This window comes from Symphalangus syndactylus, chromosome 6, assembly GCF_028878055.3.
Source record: "Symphalangus syndactylus isolate Jambi chromosome 6, NHGRI_mSymSyn1-v2.1_pri, whole genome shotgun sequence".
Taxonomy (NCBI): Eukaryota; Metazoa; Chordata; class Mammalia; order Primates; family Hylobatidae; genus Symphalangus; species Symphalangus syndactylus.
This window is the reverse complement of record NC_072428.2, coordinates 108,686,670-108,712,135: the sequence shown is the minus strand read 5'-3', so window position 1 is coordinate 108,712,135 and position 25,466 is coordinate 108,686,670. Positions and strand designations below refer to the sequence as shown.

General features: G+C 34.7%; 1 protein-coding gene and 1 long non-coding RNA gene across 3 annotated transcripts in view; one reads left to right on the top strand and one right to left on the bottom strand.

The window, feature by feature from the left end:
* Positions 1-25,466, bottom strand: part of LOC129484933 (putative protein ATXN8OS) — an 81,746-nt gene that overhangs the window by 31,045 nt on the left and 25,235 nt on the right. Inside the window, exon 1 of one of the 2 annotated variants that reach the window (XR_010121587.1) lies at positions 17,025-17,141. The gene's annotated coding sequence lies outside the window, so the exon portion shown is untranslated. Of the gene's footprint in view, positions 1-8,006; positions 8,057-17,024 lie in introns of those variants that run through there. The other variant, XR_010121588.1, reaches the window with a different exon arrangement.
* The window catches only part of LOC129484932 (uncharacterized), a 30,276-nt gene continuing 25,279 nt past the window's right edge, over positions 20,470-25,466 (top strand). Inside the window, exons 1-2 of the long non-coding RNA XR_008658568.2 lie at positions 20,470-20,559; positions 24,655-24,739. This is a non-coding gene — a long non-coding RNA (uncharacterized lncRNA). The remainder of the gene's footprint in view (positions 20,560-24,654; positions 24,740-25,466) is intronic.

The window sequence follows — 25,466 nt, the reverse complement described above, 5'->3', positions numbered from 1 at the left end:
ACCATAAGAATAAAATCCTATCATTTGTAATAACACAGATTGAACCAGAGGACATTAGGTTAAGTGAAATAAGCCAGGCATAGAAAGAAAAATGTCACATGTTCTCACATATAAGTGAGAGCTACAAAAAATTAATCTCATGAAGGTAGTAAATAAAATCAGGGTTACTAGAGTGTGGGAAGGGAAGTGGGGAGAAGGAGAGTAAGAGGTGTTTATTAATGAGCACAAAAATACAGTCAGATAGAAGAAATAAGATGTAGTGTTTGGTAGTGCAGTAGGATGACTATACTTAATAATAATTTATTGTATTTCAAAATTGCTTGATAAGTAGATTTGGAATGTTTACAAATAAAAAAATAAATGTTTGAGATAATAGATATCTCAATTACTCAGACTTGATTATTATACATTGCATGCTTTTCTCAAAATATCACATGCACTCCATGAATATGTGTTAAGTATTATGTATCCATAAAAATTAAAATAAGTGATGATACTAAAACAAATGTGTATTAGAACCTATGAAGTCTAGCTAAAATATGCCCTATAATGGCAAATACAAATTAGAAATAAGAGTCTTAATTTTCCCTATTGAAAATAAGAGAAGAGACTTCCTCCTTCCCCTTTTCCTTGTCTTAGAGCATTCACTTTAAAAAATGTGTCAGTTCTTTCTTTGTCCCCTTGAAATGATGTAAATATTTTAAACTGCTAAATAAACAATTGGACAAATAAAAATTACCACCTTTACAACCCATGCATGGATTTCTCAAAAACCAGAAAGCCATCTCTTTGACATATAATCATCAAAAAGGACACTATTCCATTTTGTGGGGAGAACAACAGCCAAATTTTGTGCAGACACCTTGGTGCATAACTACTTTTAGTCATAAAGATTTGAGCCTTTTATTTTTATTTTGGATAAGGCCAATTAACACAGACAGCCACGCAAATTACCAGGTGAAAACTGGATAAACTGGGCATGGCCAATGGTGTTGTCCAGTCCTACTTCAAAACTAGTTGTTTTCTTGAGAACATGTGTGTTATTGGTTCTATCTGCTTATTTGTATAAAAGGGTGATATTTTATTGTATTTAAAATCCCCTTAGATTACCTGTGCTGCACCTCACATTCTAATTCAATGCTAATTCAATAATAAAATTATTTTATTTCTTTTATGCCTTTGTGGAAAGCTTTTCTGAGTTGGGAAGAGATTTTGCGTTTAATTGTAATTCCCCTACACCAGTGGAAGATTCAGTGCTTAAGTACTAGCATTACAGAAACTCAAAAGAAAAACGACTAATAATTAAAGCTATTTGTCAATGTTTTTTACCATGTTAATAAATCAGAAGACATAATTATACAATTACCTCCGTTATTATTTTTAATAAGAATTATTAACATTCATTTGGAATTAATTTATTTTATGTGGTTCTTTCTTTGCTCTGCTGTCTTGATTCTCAATCTTTATTTTTCTTTAATTCATTTTTTATTTCATTTAAAGCATCTCCTAAGTTATTCTTAGGAGAATATCAGATGGTAATAACCTTTCTGATTCTATGCACATCTGAAAATAGTTTTGTTTTTAATCACACTGAGTGGCTCTGAATAGGATTTATAAACCAAAAACAAAATTCTAAGCCTCCCAACCATCTGAACTGACCACCTCCTTGGCCAAGGGGATCCCAAAGATACCTGAAAAACTAGTTCAGGTGATGATGGGAAGGGAGGTTGGACAGGCCCTTACATCCCCTCCCTTTGGAGTTAAGGCATAACTGACCAGCAATAACATTAAAATACAGTTCATAAGATGGACAAAACAGGTTCTTTGTAGCAATAAGATAACTAATTCCTACCTGACTCTGGTATAGTACCACAAGACAGACAGTGGTTCCTGAGAGAAATCAAAGTATTTTACTCCAAAACATATTCATTTGACATATTTTGATATGACTTTGCAAGGTTGTCTTGTGTGGAGGAATTTTGCATTCTGTAGAGAATCTCCTTCCCTTTGTAGGTCTTTTCTGGGTCTTTTTAAGGTTGGAAGAGAGAGATTTACCAACTACTCTCTCTGCAGCTTGCTACTTGGAGGCTTCATCCTCTTAACAAGAACCTTGGCTTCTACAGCTCCCCTTATCTTAAGTGTTTCTTTTTATTTGTTTTTTCAACTTTTATTTTAGAATCGGGGTTACATGTGAAGGATTGTTACAGAGGTATATTGCATGGTGCTGAGATTTTGGATATGACTGAATCAGTTTCCCTGGTATTCAGCATAGTACCCAATAGGTAGTTCTTCAGCCCTTGGCCCCATCCCTCTCTCTCTGCTGTAGTACTCCCCATGCCTATTGTCTCATCTTTATGTCCATGTGTACTGCATGTTAGCTCTAACCTATAAGTGACACCAAAAGTATCTGGGTTTTCTGTCTGCACTAATTCAATTAGAGTTATGGCCTCCAGCTTTTTCCATGTTGCTGCAAAAGACATGATTTTGTGTATATGTATCACATGTTCTTTATCTAATCCACTGTTGATGGGCACTTAGGTTGTTTCCATGTTTTGGCTATTGTGAATAGCACTGTGATGAACAGACGGGTGCATGTGTCCTTTAAAGAAATCACAAATAACAAAAATAAATAGAAAAACATTCCATGCTCATGGACTAGAAGAATCAATACCATTAAAATGGCCACACTGCCCAAAGCAATATGCAGATTCAATACTATTCCTTCCTCAAGCATTTCTTTTTACTGACTTCAACTCTAGGCAAAGCTTAACCCCTTTCAACCAAATAGCCAATCAGAAAATCTCTGGATCCACCTATGACCTGTAACTCACGCCCACCTCCAGCTTCCAGGTATCTCACCTTTCTGGGCCATCTATACTTTACATGTATTGATTTATGTCTTTGCCTGTAGCTTATTTCTCTCTAAGATACGTAAAACCACACCATACCCCAATCATCTCAGGCACATGTTCTCAGGACTTCTTGAGATTATACCCCAGGTCATGGTTACTCATATTTGGCTTAAAATAAGCCTCTTTAAATATTTTACAGAGTTTGTTTATCAACAGATTCTCAATTCAAATTGTTTTTTTCCTTAAGACCTTTCTCAACATTGTTCTATTATCTAGAAGCATTGGATCTTACAAATAAAAAAAGGTAGAAGCATTTCTGATTTTGGTTTGTAGGTCTCTTTGGAATTTGTTGTCATTTTTCATAATTTTAATTTCGTTATTCGTGTTGAAAATTCACTAAAATCCAGCTAGATATAAATAGTTGTTCATTCTTCCTGTTATTTAGTGAGCATTTTCATCTGAAAGTTTATATTTCTTCAATATTAGCAATTCTTTTTCTATTTGCTTTTCTTCCTCCTTATTCATTCTTATTTTTCCTTCTGTTATTCTGTCAAATAAATATTGGAATTTTAGGGTAAATACTCAATTTTTAAACTATTTCTTTTGTATTTACTAGTCTTATAATTTTGCAGTAATTTCAGGGAGAATCCTCTGGTCCAATTTTCCAAGTCACTGAAGATTGGGCAATCAAGTTATACAGTTATTTTATTGGGATATTTTCCATGATCATAAAACTGTTACTTTAAAAATTCTTTAGGTATTTGTTTTCATAGATGCCATATTTTCTTCAGAGAGCGTTCAGCTTAATTTTTTTGTTGCTTATATGTTAGTTTTCTTAGTTGAGTCAGTTGCTTCTCTTCATGCTGCTTGTCTTTCTCAAAAGTTTTGTGATTCTTGATTGTTTATCATTAAGATTTGAAATATCTTATTTCCCAGATTTGGCACTTTAGGCTACCCTGGTCATGTTAAGGGGTCGTATGAGAGATTCCTGGGGTCCTTGGCAGGCATTTTGTCTTCTGCTTATGGAGGCTTTCCATTACTTGTGAATATATGTTTCTACACTAGACATTGCCTGTGTTTAAGCCCCAGTTCCCACACTCAGTGATTTGGTTTGGTAAAAATATTACTGCCCACAGCTCAACAAGAAGGTAGGTGGGAGGAGCCATGGCAGCAGAGGAACTCCCATATCCATGCCACCTTCTATTTGTGATCCTAAGCATTTCCTGCTCCATTTATCTGCTGCTTCAATGTTTAGGAATTTCTAGAATGGTCCTAATGTTCCAGTAGTCTCTTACTGTAAATGCCTTGAACTGTGATTTTTCTAGCTTTATTTCTCTTCCACTTATAACTGATGTGTTCTGAATTTTTTTTCAGAAATATGTCAATATTTGTGGTCCATTTATAACATTCTAGTTTTGCATGACTACTATAGTGTGGATAGTTCTGTGACATCTATGCCATTTTAGATTACATTGGACAAATAAAAATTTTTTTAAAGTCTTGCCAATTTCTTCTTTACCTCTTGATAATTCCAATGATCAGCAGATTTTAATTTATATAAAGTTGTTACTTATATCTTTCAAATAGCATTATATAATATATGATGAATTTCTGTATTTCATACATACTTCAAAGTAAAAGCACTTATTTGGAAATTATTAAATATATTTTCTTAAAATATATGTACTTCAGAAATTAACATATCCTAAAACTATATTATATACAGATGGTAGAATAACCTGAATGTGTTTATATTAAAACCCAGAATTTCATTTAAAAAGAAGGAATGGGGGGAGAATGCAGAACAGAAAACAGCATGATGACACTTGTCTCAGATGTATCCTTTCTTCTCTGAGGCTTATGGTGAGAGTGAGCTGCTGGCTAAGCTAAATGGGACATTTCTACTAGAAACTCTGTGAGACAAGAGGGTACAAGGAGTACTACATTTTTTTCCAGGTATCAAAGTGCTAACTCAAGTGAGGAAAAGAAATATTTTGTGTACTTCTTCACAAACCAAAAATGGCTTTAAGGCTTCAGCACACTGAGGAAACAAGAGACCAGAATGGCAAATTAGCACCTTGTAAGTCTGCAAGCTTGGAAACACCTACAGCAGCCACAGCAGAGGAATTGTTGGGCCCAGTGGATAGTAGCAGTAGTGACAGAATAGAGACTCCAACCTCAAATGCCTGCTCAGGGTAGAGAATATCTAACATTTAACATTGAACCTATGTGAGACATTCCCAGAAACTGAAACTTTGCAGGTAAAATCTTACAGCAATTCATTGTGTCCAGAGCCAACAAAATACCGATTATAAAATAAAATTATCACAAGGTTAGAATGTATAACTATTAGCAAGATACATGAGGTTCTTTAAGTTATTTTGCTGCAGAAATTACCATCTTATAAATTTTTGCAGTGTTATTCTATCATCATGATTACATAAAAATGCAATTTATAAGGCTTTTTCCATGGACCTAAATCCTGTCATAAATTTGCAATCAATATTGTACTTAATAACAACCAGGATGGAAATTATACACACACATACATAAACACTCACACACACGTACACACACACACACACACACACGCACACACAGATTTATTTTAGGGAATGGGATCCTGCAATTATGGGGACCGGCAAGTTTGAAATCTATACGGCAGGCTGAAAATTCAGGTAAAAAATTGAGGTTGTAGTCCTGAGTCATAAATCTATAGGGCTGGTGAGCAGACTAGAAATGTGGGCAGTATTTCTACATTGCAGTTTTGCAGCAGCATTCTGTCTTCTCTGGGAAACCTCAGTTTTTGCTTTGAAACTCTTCAAATAATTAGAGGAGGCCTACTCCCATTATGGAGGTAATCTTTTTAACTTAAAGTCAACTGATTATAAATGTTAGTCATATCTACAAAATACCGTTACAGCAAAATCTAGACTAGTGTTTGACCAAACAACTGGGCACCATATCCTAGCCAAACTGACACACAACCATCACACATATCTAAAATCTGAATCTGACTCAAAATTGATTGCAACTTAAAATATAAGTTGGCCTAGTGGCAGTCTTGAATGAGTTGTCATTGCTTGTTCATATACAAATAATAAAAGCTTTACTATCATTTTTTTCAGAATAAATATCCATGCTCTGGAGGAAATTCTGGAGAAGAATAACTTTTAGGAACCAAATTTTTATCAATATTGATAGAGAGATGGAATCGTCAGACCATTTAACACTTCCAAAGCAACAGTACAAAGTAGAATACTTCCACTGACCTGCAAAGCCAGTTTAAAAACCAGCAACAATGGTTTTGTCATTTTTTTATAGATTACTTTAGCAAATTTGTATTAAAAACTAACCCTCATAATGGCATGAAAAGTATTTTGGGGGAATAACAGATGTTAACAGCTCGAAATTTAAACAGGATTCAAAGGATAACCAATTGTTATTATCTTCCATTGTATGTATTAACAATAATAATATACATTAAAATTATGCATAGTCTAAAAGTTATCTTTCAAAATTGATAAAATAAAAATTGTAAAAACAAAAGAAAGCATTGTTACACTTTAATTCCTAGCATTTTTAAAATCTGATACAGTATACAAAATACTGTGGCATCTTACAGTATTAAATGAACGTATCATGGTAAATACAAGGACACACTTAAAATATGATGACATTTTGTATATCGAAATCAAAAACTGTCTACTTTATATAGACAGTATCTTCTCTGTTTATATGTCAAGCTAATGTTAAGAAGTCTGATCCATATGGCCTGTTACAACAGTGTATCATGCTAAGAAAACAGCCAAGTTATTTCCAGTACATTTAAAGAATTAATTTGTGTTCTAAATGATTTGTTTACTTAAGTTACTTGAACTACTAAGAAGTCTCTGTCAATAATTCTCAGGATTAACTAGGTGAAACAGAAAATAAAGAATTTGGGGGTAATAAGATGGTATGCATTGGTTAGTAGAGTAGAATTTAGAGTTACTTTCCTTTGTTTCTAAAAATTTTTAAAGAAAACTTCTCTAACCTTATGTATTTTAAAACTTAGGAAAAATATAAGCTTCTATTACTTTTTTTTATTATTGTACTTTAAGTTTTAGGGTACATGTGCACAATGTGCAGGTGTGTTACATATGTATCCATGTGCCATGTTGGTGTGCTGCACCCATTAACTCGTCATTGAGCATTAGGTATATCTCCTGATGCTGTCCCTCCCCCCTCCCCCCACCCCGGAAATCATCATTCTCAGTAAACTATGGCAAGGACAAAAAACCAAACACCGCATGCTCTCACTCATAGGTGGGAACTGAACAATGAGAACACATGGACACAGGAAGGGGAACATCACACTCCGGGGACTGTTGTGGGGCTTCTATTACATTTTAAGAGAAGGCAATGGATCCATCAAAACTGGTAAAAAAAAATTAGTCAAGCAAGGTTACAATGCAATACAAAAATCATAATTTTTAAGGAAATCGATATTGCTGTTTTATCTTTGCATATTCCTGTTAATTTTTATTGTTTTATTTCATTTCATATTTTAAATTTAATTGTAATAAAAATACTGATCTACCCTCTTAACAAATTTTTAAGTATATATTACATTATTGTTGACTACAGATACCATGTTGTACAGCAGATATCTAGAGCTTATTTATCTTGCTTGACTGAAACTTTATGCCCATTGATTAGTAATTTCCTGCTTGTTTTATTTTGTATTGTTTACTTTTTGTATGTGGCTAGTCATTACCTTGGTCCAAAATGGTAACGTGTGAGTTGCCCTATATATTATTTTCATTCAAGGAGTCAGAGGGTATTTAATCTTTATGTCCTAGCAGATGAAAATATTTGGGTACATGCTACATTTCAATGAAAAATGAGACCAGACATTAAAGATAGAAGAAAGGAGACTTCGTAGAAATACACAGTGAGTTATTAGTTTGAAATGTTTATGGTGGATAATTATAACTAAAATTTGAGTAAGAGTAATAGTTATAAATTTATTTGAAGAACCATACTATAATGGGAAATTCCATAATAACCCAGAACAAACCATATTTCTAGAAAGACAAATTTATCATTTAAATTTAACACATCACTTGAGAAAAAATACAATGAAGGTAACGTTAAAAGTGTATTATTTACCTTAATAAACTTGAATGCTTTGAATTTCTAAACCAAAAGATGAAATATTCCAAATGAAAAAATAAAGACAATCCATGTATTTGCTATTTACAAGAACAAAGTATTAAATATTAAAAATACTTACAAATATACCAGGATAAATGCAATAAAATCAAAGTTAAAATAATTATATTAATACCTGATACTGAACATTCAAAGTTAAAACAGGTTCTTTCTGTATAGAAACATATTGATGGAGAGGAAACAAGGATAAATATGGATACATAGTATATACTAAATTAAAATCACTATAAGGCTGGGCACTGTGGCTCAGGCCTGTAATCCCAGCACTTTGGGCGGCCAAGGCGGGCAGATAACTTAAGGCCAGGAGTTTGAGACCAGCCTAGCTAACATGGTGAAACCCCGTCTCTACTAAAAATACAAAAATTAGCAGGGCATAGTGGCATGCACTTGTAGTCCCAGCTACATGGGAGGCTGAGGCAGGAGAATTGCTTGAACCTGGGAGATGTAGCTTGCAGTGAGCCGAGATTGCACCACTACACTCCAGCCTGGATGACAGAGCAAGACTCGCCCAAGTGACAGAGTGAGATTTAAAAAAAAAAAAAAAAAAGGATTCTATTCATAATAGCTCCCTAAGTTATCTATTTTGTGGAATAAATATAACAAAATATTTGAAAGATGTTTAGTAAACTAATAGAGAGATATAGAAGATCCACACATGGGAAGAATTTATATACTATAAAAATTTCAATTATTCTCACATCATTCTAAATAACTTCAATCAAAACCCCAAAAAGAACTTGCCTAAATAGCAAGCTCATTTTAAGGTTAAAACAGTATAATAAATATTGTTTAGTATGTGAGGCAATTTTGTAAAAGAAAAACAAAGAGTCAAATAAATCAATAATTAATACTGACATGATGGTTCATCATTTGGAAAAAAATAAAGTTAGATCCCATTTTCACACCTTGTCCTACGCTGACACAGAAAATACTGTAGAGTAGGTGCTTGGTTTGGTTTTGTTTTCAAGACAGAGTCTCGCTCTGTCACCCAGGCTGGAGTACTGTGGCATGATCTTGGCTCACTGCAACCACAGCCTCCCGGGCTCAAGTGATTCTCCAGCCTCAGCCCCCTGAGTAGCTAGGACTACAGGTAGGCACCTCCACACTCGGCTAATTTTTGTGTTTTTAGTAGAGATGGGATTCACCTGTTGACCAGGCTGGTCTCGAACTCCTGTCCTCAAGTGATCTGCCCACCTCATCCTCCCAAAGTGCTGGGATTACAAGTGTGAGCCACTGCTCCCAGCCGAGTAGGTGGTTTAAACAACAGAAATTTATTTTCTCATGGTTCCAATGCCTAGAAGTTAAAGATCAGGGTTCCAGGATGCCTGGATTCTGGTAAGGGCTCACTTTCTGGCTTTTAGAGTGCCATTCTCCTCACTGTGTGGCTCACATGGCCTTTCCTCAGTTCATGCACATGGAGAGAGAAATATTACTCTTTCTCTTCTTCTTATAAGGTTACCAATTCTATAAAACCAGGATCCTACTCTTAAGACCTTAATTACCTCCAAAAATCCTGTCTCCAAATATAGTCATCTTGGGGATAGGGCTTCAGCACACCTATATGAAAACAAGAGTTATATGATTTCAAAGGTCCACATACATAAACAAAGAAAAACTATTAATATATAGATGATAATATAACAGTAATTTTAGAACCTACTATTTCTCTATTTGTTCCTCCATTTATCAAGAAATATCAAAACTGTTAGCATTTAAACAATGTGTTATTAATAGAGGAATTTACATTTTTTTCCCAATGGACTAGAAAAGTCTCAGAGAGAGACTGATGTATGTAAGGGATTGATTTTGCTTCCAACCAATATACAAGGAGAGACAAGTCAACAAACAATCTTTGAACAATGGACTATTCATATGATGATTACTCAAAAATTTTTATCTCTAGTGAGGAGTTCTATCCTGAATTTTTCCAATAGAATTTGAGCTCCTGGAACATTAATATTATAATTTTTTTTGAGATAGAATCTTGCTCTGTCACCCAGGCTGGGGTGCAGTGGCATGATCAATATTATTTCTTAATTATAAGTTATTCCCATGTTTCAGAGCCTATGGTTCATTCATTAAGATAATCATAACAGTTGTGGACTATAAGCAGTTTATCTGTAACACTTAAAAATAATAGTTTAGGCATTATTTAAATAGTATAAATACTTCTAATTTTACCTAACATCTGTAATGATGGGAAACAATTAATGGGGAGGGAAAAGTTCATGTGATCTTCCATTTTATTGACAAGATTATATTAACTTGCTAACAAATTCACTACAGAAAAAGCATTAATCAAGATGAAAAGAATAAAGAATCTTATGGAAAAAGTAAATATCTATATGCACAATTTAAAAGACTGTCAGTATTGCTGCAGTGTCACTTCACATGACTCATGATTACATCCAAGGGCTGTCTCGGGGAGAAAGGGAAAAGAAGACAACGGGAACTAAGAGCTCTTCAAAGAGGTTTGCCATAAAGGAGAGCATAGAAATAGGATGGTAGCTGAACGATGATGTGAGGTAAAAAGACTTTTAAAATATGAAAGATAGGGCCAGGTGTGGTGGCTCATGCCTGTAATCTCAGCACATTGGGAGACTGAGGTGGGTGGATCCACTAGGTCAGGAGATCAAGACCATCCTGGCCAACATGGTAAAACCCAGTGTCTACTAAAAATACAAAAATTAGCCAGGCAGGGTGGTGTGCGTCTGTAATCCCAGCTACTTAGGAGGCTGAGGCAGGATAATCACTTGAACCCAGGAGGCGGAGGCTGCAGTGAGCCGAGATCGTGCCAGTGCACTCCAGCCTGAGAGACAGAGTGAGACTCCAACTCAAAAAAAAAAAATATATATATATATATATGTATATGTATACACACATGTATGTATATATGTATGTATGAGAGAGTACAGCACACATGTATGCTGATAAGATGATCAAAATAAAAAGGGGATGATGCTGGTGCAATAGAGATTGGCCAATAGATTATATTTGAGCAGGTGGTTATCTATATGCTGATTACTCATTGGCAATAACTTGTATAATACTCATTGGCAATTAACTTGTATAACACTCTTCATTTGGCCAGCTTTATTTACATTCTCTTAATGTTATTGGTGCATGACTTAGTAAGATAGCTAATAATACAAGCAAAAGGTGTGTGCCTGCACCTTATTTTTTAAATTGTTTTAAATAATTTGTTATGATAAATTTTTGAATTGCTTCATCAAAATCATTGGCATTGTCACTTGAGTATTATATATTTTTAAAAATACCAATTTATAGAACCACCAGTATAAGTGAATGCTACAATTGTGACATTCTTATGTTATTTATCTTGAGATCTGTGTCCATAGAATCTCTAAGGTGTTTGAACCACACATACCTAATTTGCCCCCATACTCAGTTTTCCAGCAGTATATTCAACATCTTCATTCAAAGGTCTAATAAACACTTTCAGAATTAAGTTCGTCTAGACTACATTCCCTTTACCACACTCTATCCTTCCCACACCTGGCTCCTCTGACGATTTTCCTTTTCTGAAACTGACTTTCAGGATTACAGGAAAGGTAAACATAAAAAATAAGTTTTGGGGTTATATTCTTAACACATAATCTTTCTCCCACATTTCACATTAAATCAGTAAATATTTTCATACCTGCTTTTAAAATATTTCAAAGACTAGACCATTTTCAGTGTTTATACCATCACCAGTTTGTTAAAACCATCATCATCTCTCATTTGCACATTTCAGTATCCTCTAAATTGGTCTTACAGGTCTTCACTTATCCACCAGAGTGTATGTTCTTGACAGTGTTAATAATGGTCTTTTACAACACATTAGATTGTGTAAGAATTCTGTAACAGCCACTTATTAGCTTGCAAAATTATTTACAATCAGTGAGATAAAGAGGGACTTTTCATTAAAAAAATTACACCATCAGAATAGTAGAGGTTTTCTTAAACAAGGTCTAAAAAACAAAGTCAAGAATGATTTTATACATTTGAATACATCCATAGTCAACACTTCTATAAAATAACCCGAATTTAAGACAGCCAGCAAAATCAGAGAATACATTTGTATCATAAAACAAATATCAAACTATCCATAATTCATACATATTAATAAAAAAGACAAAAAGGTCCAATAGAAAATATAGCAAAGAACAACAAATTCACAAAATATTAAACATAAATGTCTAATAAACAAAAAGAAGCCAAAGATAACTACTTTGGGGGAATAAAATCAATGCATCAGGTATCATTTTCGTATAGACTGAAAAAACTCTTAAAGTCTGATAATACTAAAGATCAGTGAAGATATTGAAAACAACTGATAGAGTTTTAAATTTACAACAAGCATTCAGGGTAATCTGGAATATATTTTTTAAATGTTATATGCTCATATAATTCATCAATTTCATTTCTAGGGAAACAGCACAAAATGAGATGTAAGAAAATAGAACAGTAAGAAATTCACAAGTACCTAATGTTTTTGATAAGGGAAAGGTTAACCAAACATATATTCATACAATGAAATATTATGTGGCAATTAAAAGTATGAGAAGATCAATATGAACTAATATGTCTATACTGTCGAGGAATATTATTGAAAGGGAAAGCAGTCAGAGAGAAAAACATAAAAATATAGGGCGTGATAAGCTTCCATACACCTATATGTTTGTGTGTGTAGATACACGTATTTGGATATGTGCATATATATGCTGTGAATATATATTCACAGCACAATAATACATATATTTTCTATGACCATACATATGGATAATACTATACTTAAGCACAATTCTTTGAAAAATCCCAAATTGACATGTTTTTAATGAGATTAATACAAAATCATCTGTATTATCCAAATTGCAATGCCATCATAAAGACACATATTAACTGTTTCTGAAATATTGCACTAAAAGACTTCAAAATTTCTTTTTTTCTTAAAATAAATAAAGAATGGGAAAATATTCAGTAAAATAGTCAAATGTTGTTAGACAAAATTTTTCTATTAATCTGTGATGTCTTGTTTTTTGATAAATTATCTCATGAAATGTATTCATGAGAAAAGGGCATATATTTCATATTCCACTGATGAAATTTACCGAGTTCGATGATAAAAATGTGACAGAACATAAAGTTCATTGTCTAAGAGTATAAGTAACAGCTGGTAAGTATCTCTAAATGCACCTTGTAGAACTACCTTGAATAGTCAGCAAGATATTTCTATATTAAGTACTCTGAAACAAAGTTGATAATGCAAAAGGCATCTCCATCCCACCCTACACAAACACTGCAAATTTCATATTACTGGAGGTTATAACTATTTCTGCCATTTCACCTTTTTACAAATAATTGAGAGACCAAACACTCTAACCCCAAATTTGACCTGGCCCAAGTTAAACAAACCTTAAATTTCAAATTTGGGCTGTATCTTTATGTGAATAAAGGTTGCCACTAGTAGTCAATGGTACTATAATTCAGCATATCTTTGCAATAAATTTATCTGGAAACTTCTCTAAAAAATAGTGTAAAATAAAATTTTGGGGAGAGTGTATTTGCATGTAGAAAAAAAAACATGCAACTTTGCCTCTTCAATATGAATTTAGACTGTAATGCCTCTAAGAAATTTTTATTTCTCCTTGAGTCCTTTGTGTTGTGTGGGTGTGTGTATGTTCCAAAAATAACTCACCAAAGTAAATAGTATTACAGAAGCAATGAAGAAGTCATCTTTTTATTTCCAATGGGACAAATCATTAAGGATAACAGACCTGAGATGTCAGATTACAACTTGGCCTGTTCTGCTGGACAAGACTAGCAAAAGCCCAACTTGGACATTGTCATTATGTTAATTTCTAATTGGAAAGGTCAAATATAGGAAGTTCTCTGCTGAGGGCCTCTCACATCTCGTGGATTTCCCTGACGGAAGACCTAAGTGGTCACCCAGGTAGTGCTGGATGAAAACAGGCAGGCCAACTTGGAGAAAGAGAAGGAAGACAAGACTAGAAACTGGGTTATACCCACAGGAATCTGTGCAAAATGATAACCACATTGGGGGAGAGATGGATAACTTCTCTCTCTCTCCTGTATTTTTCTTCTCCCATTTCTCATTTTTTTTAAAAAAAATGCTTTAAGTTCCCGGGATACATGTTCAGAATGTGCAGGTTTGTTACATAAGTATACATGTACCATGGTGGTTTGCTGCCCCTATCAACCCATCATCTAGGTTTTAAGCACCGCATGCATTAGGTATTTGTCCTAATGCTCTCCCTCCCCTCCCTGTGAGCTCTTAACATTCAGTTTTAGGTGTTATCTCCTACACTTTTAGCCATCCTTTTAATCTCAGATCTTCAGTAAAAAACTACTGTGTATATATATCTTCCTGTTCACAATGCATAGGGTAATTAAAACATGAATTTAAGAAAAGGGAATTAATTCTGGCTTTGAGTTCTCAGCAGTTTCAGCAACATCATAACAGGAAAACATTGGAGGTAACAGCAGTGGTTTGAAAAATGGCTCAAGAAAAATGTAATAACAGAAGATAAGGCCAGGGGATGCAGCTACCAAGTAGGTAATTCAGGAAGGAACAGGAGGCATTCCATTTTTTCAAAATATGCTAGAAAAGTAATAGGGATAGAAATATGGTTTATATAACATTATATTATATAACCAGAACCAGCCCACTTATCTTAAGCCATCAAATTGGCCAAAAACACTGTATAATGCCTACAACTAGCTTTTAATTATCATTAGAGAATTCTATAAAACAAAATATTAATTGATTCTGAATTAATAGGTAAAAATATACTTTGTGGTAGGAAAGAGACAGAGATTCTTGACTTTCTTATTTCCACCTGGTGAAAGCCAGAAGGCTTAGATAATGTAGGAACTATACAGAGAAAAATTAGAAAAGAAACATAAAATAGAAATATTTGTGTATTCTGCACTATATAATGATGTGAAAAATTAGTATTTCTTGAAATGAAATATTTTTTTTAGTGGAAACGGCTAAGATTTTATAGCCATGCCTACAGGTCCTGGAAGATTTTTAACAGTTCGGACTCTAAATGGTTTAACATTTTTCTTAGAATTGTAAAGTTTGACAAAACTCACTGTGGAATGTTTCAGGTTCAGCTGTACTATTTCTGGTATATTTCTACCTCATCAAACCAATCTTCAAAACTATTTTGGATTGGCACCCATGGCCCGTGAATCTGGCATAATTCTTCCTGATGGCAGTCACACCACCCTGACAGATGGGTCTGACAGCAGCCATGTTAGTGGGCAAGAATGTCCATCAATTTTAATTAAAGTTTGCAGGTTTTCTGAAATGGTAGTCATGCTGAAGTTTTTCCTACCTAATTTTAGTCTTCTATATAGCAAAATTTGCCCTAGTTTTTTGCCTCTCAGTTCTTCCTTTTCACAACTTATCTACGCGCAAGCATTGAGTTTTCATGCTGACTTCTGAGTTTATATTCCTTATGTTATTTTGTTCTTATTTCTCCACTTCAAATCCTTCCACATCATGTTCTTATTCTGTATTGACAACTCCAAAACTTTTTAGTTCTCTATCCATTCTATCTAGTTTTGCCTCAGTCATTGGTTATTCTTGGCCTTTCCAGTCAAGGCTCCACCATTTCTTATGTGGATTACTAGGTAGTAATCTTAGTAACAGCCTCCTGTGCCCCTACTCTCTCTTCTCAACATGGCAGATGGTGAGGTTCATTTAAAAGAAATAACTCACATCATGTCACCCATCTGTTGAAATGCCTCCAATGTATTTGAGTGTCTCTCACAGTAAAAGCCAAATTACTTTAAAAAGCTATTAGGACATAAATGATCTGATCTGAGATTTCTCTTTTATATCTCTCAATATTTATCTCCTATCACTCTTCCTGTTTATTTATTTATTTTTTAACTGAACTCCATGTACCTCAATCTCCTTGCTGTTCTTTGAAAACGTGAAACAGGCTCTCATCCGACAGCACAGGACCTGTTCTTCCATTACCTGAAATAGTCTTCCCCAAATATCTGTGTGATATATTTCCTCTACATATATACCCTTCCATATATATATAGACAAAAACATATACAGGTGAATACAAATTGTTATAGTGTATACATGGGTCAGTATACGTATGTATATTTCCTAGCTTTGTCTGCTGAAAGGTTCTAAACACAGTAACACCCACGTAGCAATGAGCACAACTAGGACTATAATCATACTTACTAAGTATCATTCTCTAATAAATGAAACCACAACTCCCTGAATAAATTTTAGAGCTGGTGTGGGAAAAATACCAAGATAAGCCTGGAGCAACTTGTATTGTCAGAAAGTAAGGACACACGCACACACACACACACACACACATAGTATATAGTATATATATGATATCTATGTAGTATATTCTGTGTATATATATATACATAATGCTGCACCTTAAAATAGGTTCCATTGACCAAAGATAAAACAATGTGCAAAAAATAAATAATGATAGTATTGGTTTATAGCCCAAAGAATAACATAAATACATTGAGTCTCTGGTGATATAAATGATAGAATAAGTAAATGTGAAAGAAGGAACAAATCTTCCTTATGAAAGGATTTCAAATAAATGTAAAAGGGAATGAGTGAAATAAAAAATTCATCCTTAGAACACCACAGCAATAATTGCTTCAGTAAAGATCCATCGAACCATGAAACTGTAAAAAGAAACATAATGCTTAGGTAGACCTAAATTGTTTTCTCCAATATATTTGTTAATTACTCTAGCAGTGTCAACTCATGCCCACAAACCCTTTGATACTCCTCTCTCGAGCAAGTGAAGAGTAATCCCCTCCCCTTTGGGTTTAGACTGGACTTAGCGACTCTCTTCTAGCAAGCCAAGTAAGGAAAGGGAAAAGTGGTAACTTTATTCTGGAGAAACCTGGCAAACACCACCTTACCCAGTAATCATGGCTAGCACCACCAGTGATGTCATGTTGATAACATGGACTTTCTCATGTGATGTGATGACGGGCCCTTCACCTCGTTCTGTTCTTCATCCAAACTCATTACCCCAGTCTAAAAATCAGAAAACCTCAGCAAACCAAAAATTGAAGGACATCCTACAAAATGCTTGGCCAATACTTTTAAAAAGTGCAAGGTTATAAAAAACAAGGGACCAACCAAGAAACTGTTACAGATCAGAGAAGACTAAGGAGACACCATAACCAGAAGCCACATAGTCTCCTAGATTACATCCAGGACAAAGCACATTAGTGGAAAAACAGGAAATCAAAATAGTTTGTTGTATAAAGTGTTGTAGTAAAGTTAATTTTTCATTTTGATAAAGGTACCATGGATATGTGAGATGTCAATCTTAAAAGAATCTATTTGAAAGACCTAGGAGACTTCCTGTACTATCTTTAAAATTTTTCCATAATTTAAAGTTATTCTAAAATTTAAAAAACCTCTTTCCAGACAGAGCCATATTTTCATTTTTTATTTATTAAAAAACAAAACCACATTTTATTGTTTTGGAGGATTTTCACCTTCATCTAAGGCAATGTCTTATTTTATATTTCTGCATATAATCATGTTTCATAATGCCAAAAAAAGTTTTAGGAACTACATTCATTATAGCAGGCTTTGATTCTTTAATTTGTTTTTAAAGGAGGGTTTTATTTACTATTACTCCTTGATTCTTCTCTCTATTCTCACTTCCCTAAATACCACTCTCAACTAGTCTATATCATTTCAAAATTGCACTGAAACATTTCTTTGATTAGCTCTTTATTAATGAGTTATCATGAGGAAACAGGAGAACAGGGTTTCCTCCTAATTAGTGGTAGGAGTTTAAGCTTGATGTCTTCCTCTGTGAACTGTTACTTAATTAGATTAGTGGTTTTATACTGTCTTAGCCACTGAGCTTTTTATTCAAAGTATGTATCTCTCCTTCTCCAAAATGTCTGAGGAATAACATATTCTATAAGATTCAAAAGTCTTGAAATAACTATCATTTTGAAAATATATTCTGCTATTCATTAAGGCTATGAATTTCAGGTATCTCTAGTGCTGATACCACTTGGCGGTGAACATTTACTGTTTAATGTTGGTTTACAGGACTTTACTATTTCTCCTTTACTCAGAACTGTGTATAAGGCCATAATGACCTAGCTCAAACCACATTTCCAGCCCAATTTCATCAACTTCCCTGGAAAAGTTTGGTCCAGCCACATATGCTTTAGCCCATTTTTCTTACGTCCCCCAGATAAGAATGCTCTTTCCCTATTTTCTACCTTGTGAACTCCATTTTCTCTCTCAAGCTTAATAAATTCCCTAAGCACAGAGACACCTTTAATTTTACTCCCATCAGATTTTTAAGTAGTGGGTTTTTTGTTGTTGTTGTTTTTTGTTTTAGTTACTATGAAACTCTATGATTATATTTTATTTTTGTTTACATAGCTGTATTTAACAATGAAATCTTCATTCCCTGAGATTAAAAACTGTGACTTATTTAATTTCATGTCCTTACTCCATCTAGAATCCATCAGTGCCTAGCACATCATTTAGTATTACAGAGAGCACATGGTGCCAACACATTTATTTAAAATGAAATGCTTGAACTTATGAGGAAAGAAAAAGAACATTTAAAATTCTTTATAACCTACATTGGACTCCAGATAGTTTATACTCTAATATATTTAAATAGATTAATTAAAACATTCCTCAGAGCTTACAGTTCTGTTACCAGGCAGCTTAACTTCAAAATACATTATTAAACTTTTTTTCCCTCTCTACTGGTTTTCAAGTAAAACCTTGAAACTGCAGAAGTCTTTTCCTTATCCTTAAAAGAGACTGCACATCCCTGCCTTTCTCACCATGTATACTCCCTTCACATTTATTTAATTGTATTCTAGTATCTATTTACATGCCTTCTTAGAAATTCCAGGGGCTAAGCTTGAGACAGACAGACCAATCCTGGGGACCCAGCTGCAAAATTCTGGAGATGACTTCAAAGTCACAACCCAGCCATACTCGAGACAATGCCAGCCTGCAGTCCAGGTGGGCTGGGACCCAAGATAGCCACGGGAAAATGACACACAGACATTGTACTCAGCATGTTTATTGCGTGCCTTCCTTATCAAATCTTCTCTTCTTAAACTCTTGCCTTCCCACCAGAAATCGAAGCAGTTGCTTTGGGTAGGAAATCGGCCACTTCCCCATTTCTAGTTTTGGTTAATAAAAACACTTTCTTTCTACCAGATCTTGCTCTTTTTCATTGGACTCTGCCAGCCATGAGCATCCTGACCCATGTGAGTCACATTTCCACTCAGTACTTTACATTTATACCTTTAGTGATGCTCCATACAAGATCAACTATTTTGTGTAAGTTTTGAATAAAAAGTGCTTATAATATCATTGCTCATTTAAATATTCATGCAATGCATATTTATAAGTATAATGGAAGAGGAGCTAAACTAGTGTCCACGAGTGGAAACTTCCTTAATAAATGGTAAAAACAGCCAACTTAAACCAGATCTATAGCATCAATATACATTAGAATTGTCAGGATGGAACATTGAACCATATTACATTATCTTGAGCAAGAGACATACACGCTCAATTAAGATATAAAGAAGTTGAAATAAAGTCAACATTTTTTCAAGAGGAATATTTTGTCAAGAATATCACAAGAAAAATTGTAACTTCCTTATGAAATATCACCTGTGCATAAGATGGGAATCTTTCCACTTATTATTTTCTTGAAAATTGCCATGTGTGAAAAGTAAATTACTATGAACTTTTAGTTCCAGCCAACATGGCATAGGCTCATTCCTCCCAGCTACTCCTTCTTACAATTAAAAAATCCTGGACAAAACACAACAAGCAAAGACAGAAAGACTCTGGATGGTGGAAAGAAGAAGGCAGCCTACCTCAGGACACCAGGACTTGCAGAATGACATGAGAACAAGTTTGGTGGTTTCCATATTGCCTCCCATATACCCCAGCCAGAGTGCTGCTAACGCCTCCAACCTAGAACCACTAACAGACACAGATTTAAAAGTAATTAAAAAAAAGAAGCACCTAAGAAAGTCTGCTTCCTCTAGCTAAGGAAAAACAGCGACCTAACAATGGAAAATCTTCTTGCCCATTCCCAAGATGGGAAATAAATACATATAAAGGTATTCAACTCCCCCAACTCTAGCCATCACCAAAAGAAATTGATACTCCCAGTTCCTGTCTTCCTTCACCTTCTCACCCTCACCTCCCCCTAGTTTCAGCAGAGATGAACAGGAAGTTCATCATAAACCTACCTCTTGTTGCAGAAGCAAAAACTAGCTGCCCAGTTGTATCAGAGAGGCTGAGCAGGGAGCTAATCTTCCCACAACTGCTGGAATCATACAGTGGTGTTATTACTCAATCAGGACAGTGCCAGCAGGATCCAGTGGGAAGATTAGTCTCCACCCTCACCCAGCATCAAGGAGAATGAACCAGGTAGTGACAATTACCTTGGGCTAGTCAGCATTTCACATCCTGGTGTAAGCAGGACCCAGTGGGAAGCTGATCTTCCACACATCCAGCAGCAAACCCATTGAATGGGGTAATGCAAAGCAAGGCTAGTCAGTACTCTAGTTCCTACACCCCACCCCTGAAAATGGGGCCCAATGAGAAGGCAAGCCTCTTCCACCAACTGGAAACAAATAGATGTAATGAGGCAGTTTGAGATGGAACAGGATGGTATTCTGTGCCTACCCCCAAGAGTCACTCGGACCCAAAAGGGAGCTGAGCTTTTACCTCCATCCAGCAATCAAGGAAGTAGAATAAGGTGGTGGGAGGCTTAACTCTCAAAAGTCAACAGTAAATACAACAAACAATCTAATTAGAAAATGGGCAAAAGACGCATCATATCCTTCATCACAGAGGATATAAGATGGGAAATAAGTACATAAAAAGGTATTCAACATCGTTAGCCATACAGAATGCAAATCAGATATACACACTTATGAGAATAGCTAAAATAGAAAATAGAAACACCAAATACTGGCAAGGATGCAGAGGATCACTCATACATTGCAGGTGGGAACATAAAATAGCACAGCTACTCTAAAAGCTTCTTATAGTACTAAACATGCTGTTACCACATATCCCAGAAATTGTACTACTGGAATGAAAAAAAGCTCCATATATTTCAGCAAAATGCAAACTTTTTACACAAAATCCTGTGCACGAATGTTTGTCACAGCTTTATTTGTAATAAACTCCAAACTGGAAACAACCCAATGCCCTTCAAAAGGTGACTTGTTAAACAAAATGTGGTACATCCATGCCATGGAATACAACTCAGTAATAAAAAAGGAACACTATTAATACATACAACATGGGTGGATCTCAAGGAAGTTATGCTGAGTAAAATTAAAAGCCAGTCCCAAACATTACATAATGTAGGATTCCAATTATATAATAATTTTGAAATGACAAAATTCTAGAAAAGAGGACAAATTAGTCATTTTCAGTGTTTATGGAGGTGTGGACAGGAGGGAGGTGGGTGTGGTTATAAAAGGGTAGTAAGAGGGATTCTGGTGATGGAATCATTTGTATCTTGACTGTATTGGTTGTCACAAATCCACACAAGATAAATTTGCATGTAACTAAATATGTACATACACACACACCCATTTGAGTGCATGTAAAACTTGAAAAACCTAAATAAGGTTGAAGATAATGTATCAATGTTAATTTTCTGGTTGTTATTCTGTATTATAGTTATGTAATACTGATGATACCATGGTAGAACTAATTTAAGGGTATATGGAATCTATATTATTTCTTAGGCTGCATGTGAATCTACAATTATCTTATAAATGTTTCTTTAAAGTAAATTGTGAAGTAGTTAAAGTCGATGCAACTCAGTAAAGAATATTGCTTTGTTTTGCTTAGCAGTAGCACTCTATATTTCTGTTAGAAAAGGGATGTTTTTCTGAAACTTTAAATCATAAGCCATGCCTGGAATTATCACCTTTGTCCTGCAATATGCTTTGAAATATTTTCATGAATTCAGAGTTACACAAGCTGATAGTATAAGGCCTACCACTGCTGAGAGAAGAAAGTACTTTTCATAAACACACACAGTTCCTCTAATCTAGTAAAAGATCAATCCTGATATAATCCTTGTACAGAATTTCCTTAAGTGTGAGAAATGCTAAATATTAACAGTCCTATAAAAAATCTATGCATGCTTAGAAAAAGCAACACACAGGCACACAAATACACACACACACAGAGATGTGGTGTTACAATGTTCCACTAAGCACTGGTAACCATGTACTTTGTATTTTGTAACCATTTTGATACAGGGTGAACATTTTCTAAAAAATAAATGTGAGCTTTTCAGTATATTTTAATGTTCTAGTAAGAGACATATTCTGAGTAAATGATAAGTATTTTTCAAAGCATTGGGTAGTTTCCAATGGGCTGAAGATATAAAACCTAAGATTATTGTAAAATAAGAAATAAAAGTTTACTTACTAAATGTAGGCTGGGTGTGGTGACTCACGCCTGGAATTCTGGCACTTTGAGAGGTCAAGGCTCCCAAGGATTACTTGAGCCCAGAAGTTCGAGGCTGCAGTGAGCCATGATTGTGCCACTGCACTTCAGCCTGGGTGGCAGAGCAAGACCTTGTCTCTTAAAACATAAAAAAAAAAATGTAAATTTTAATTTTGAATGAAGGGATACATTCTGACAAAGCAACCTCTTGGGAACCTAAAACATGCAGTGATATAAAAACAAAGTATATTGTTGTTAGCAGTGAAAAGAGTTGTTATCTTTTTGTATCATTATTGTCAAGATTGAAACAGGAAGTACCTGAATGATATCTCAAGCAATGCATGTTAAACTAAGGACAGGACAGCATTAAAGAACATGGTGACTCCTAAAGAGATATGATTGATTGACAGATCATATTTTAAAAGTCTTGATACTTGAGGTCAAGGAATGAAGATAAAAACTACCTGAAATTTTTCAAAAACAAAGTAAAAGGTGACATCACATCAGAGCAAGAGTGAAAATTATGGATGGAGAAACAACCAAAAAATAAACTTAACCTTAAAACTAAAAACTTTCAGGGGCCGGGCACGGTGGCTCACGCCTGTAATCCCAGCACTTTGGCAGGCCGAGGCTGTGGCTCAGCTGAGGTCAGTAGTTTGAGACCAGCCTAGCCAACGTGGTGAAACTCCGTCTCTACTAAAAATACAAAAAATTAGCTGGGCGTGGTGGTGGACGCCTGTAATCCCAGCTACTCAGGAGGGGGAGGCTGAGGCAGGAGAATCTCTTGAACCTGAGAGGTGGAGGTCGCAGTGAGCCGAGTTTGCACCATTGCACTCCAGCCTGGGCAACAAAAGTGAAATTCCATCTCAAAAAAACAAAAACAAAACAAACAAACAAAACTGTCAGGGGCAAAAATACTTGACAGCATAGTTAGTTATTACATAAACCTTCATTCCCCATGGCCCTGATGACATCAAGACAAAACCAAAAGATGCTAGGCTGAACCAGGAAAAGAAGTGTAATAACTTTATTGGATTGGACTGCTTTAGCCTTAGTGAGTGTGGGCTAAGTGAGAGGAACTTGTGCGTTAGTGAATATAATCACAAGTGCATTTTTTGAAGAGAGCTCTTTGTTTTGTTCAGTTTAAATGGAATCTGTAAAAAAGGGAAAATGGGATGTTATAAAGTTACCCTTCTCAATATCCTGCAGGTGAAAGGGATTTCTGAATCATATCGATATTTAAATTGAGACATTGAAAATTTGTTTGAACATAAATTAGAAAATAAAATTCATACTTCAATACCTTTTTTATCTTTACTATTCTAAAGAAACTGTAGGCTTAAGAAGATCTGGTGGGCAAGTCAAATTTATGAACAGAGTTAAGAACGTTGAAAAATTGTGACCAGGAATATAAATAGAATGTTAGAATGTCATTCCACTGTGAAAATGAAGCTTTATAGAACTTGTAGACATGGCAAAAATTCTATTTCTCAAAATCATATAGAGAAACAGACAAAAAGGCTGGTCAGAGGTCAGTTGCCTTGATAGATCTGGTCAGATTGTGAAAGGGGCTCAGGCACTGAAAGGATAAATTATTTTTTTACCTGCCTGAAAAAGGCCAAGGGAAAAAAAGCATCTTTGGGGCTGAAAACTATTAGAACATTGTAGCTGTCTTGTGGAAATTGTTAATATCCAGGACAGCCACATTACTTATTTTGAAGAAAAAGTGTAGATTATGAGGAGGATATGGTTGTCTGATTATTGTTAGTAAAAAGATAGAGATGACTTATTTAGTACATTAAGGTAAATGTGCTTCCATTTTTAGTCAATTATTAAATATTTGGATTTGATTTGTTTGGGAAACAAAGTTTCCTGCAAAAAAAAATCTTAATAAGTCTTTTAACTATATATATATATAATATCCCTACCTTCAGGATGTTTTTATCTGGATATTGGTATAAGACTAATGTATAAAAATTCAGGTATTAAAAATTTTAAATTAAAAGCAATAACAAGCATATAATTATGTGCTTCATTTATTTGTAGGTACATTGTCCTACAGCAGTGATCTTTAAACTCGAGCATGCTTGACAGAACACGGATTATGAAGCCCACCCCAGAGTATCTGGAAGTAAGTCTAAGGCAGAGCCCAACACTTTCCATTTTTAATAATTTCCCAGATGATGTTAATATGCTAATCTAAGGACTACACTTTGAGAACCACTACCCTAGAAGAATTCAGAAGAGGAAAGTTACCATTGTTGACCAGAATAGCTGAGCATGTTTTGCAGTGATGAATACAGATTTAATTGTTATCAGTATATAATTTGTATTCAGGCAGTCAATGGTAAATTCAATAGTTATTTTGTTACTGTTTTTTTCCCCCTCCTGCTCCTTTTCCTTTGCCTTCTTATTTTCTTCTCTTCTTCTTTGGGCTGAGAACAAATCGTCTCCAAAATCCTTCATTATAATCTTAATTTTTTTTTTAAGAAATCATGTGTGTGTCTTAGTAATTTAAACTGGTACATTCCTATCTGGTGCTGAGCAATTTCTCAGTAACATTTTCCAGCTACATGTATAACTTGCCAAACGTGGTTGTCTCTCCAGTAAACCAATCAGTCTGATTCCACTGACCACAGCAAACTTCATTATTGAAGCAAGGGAACAAATTGGGCTGCTATAATGAATGCCATACACAGATAAGCTCTGCAGTGTCAGCAATGTTTGCTCAATATTTCTGAATGCAAAAGCAATTTAAATAGTGAAATGTCAGGATAAAGATATAATAGGATGTAGGGACATAAGGCCAGATTTTTTTTACATTACTTAATGGAAAATTTTACCCACAGGAACTTTTC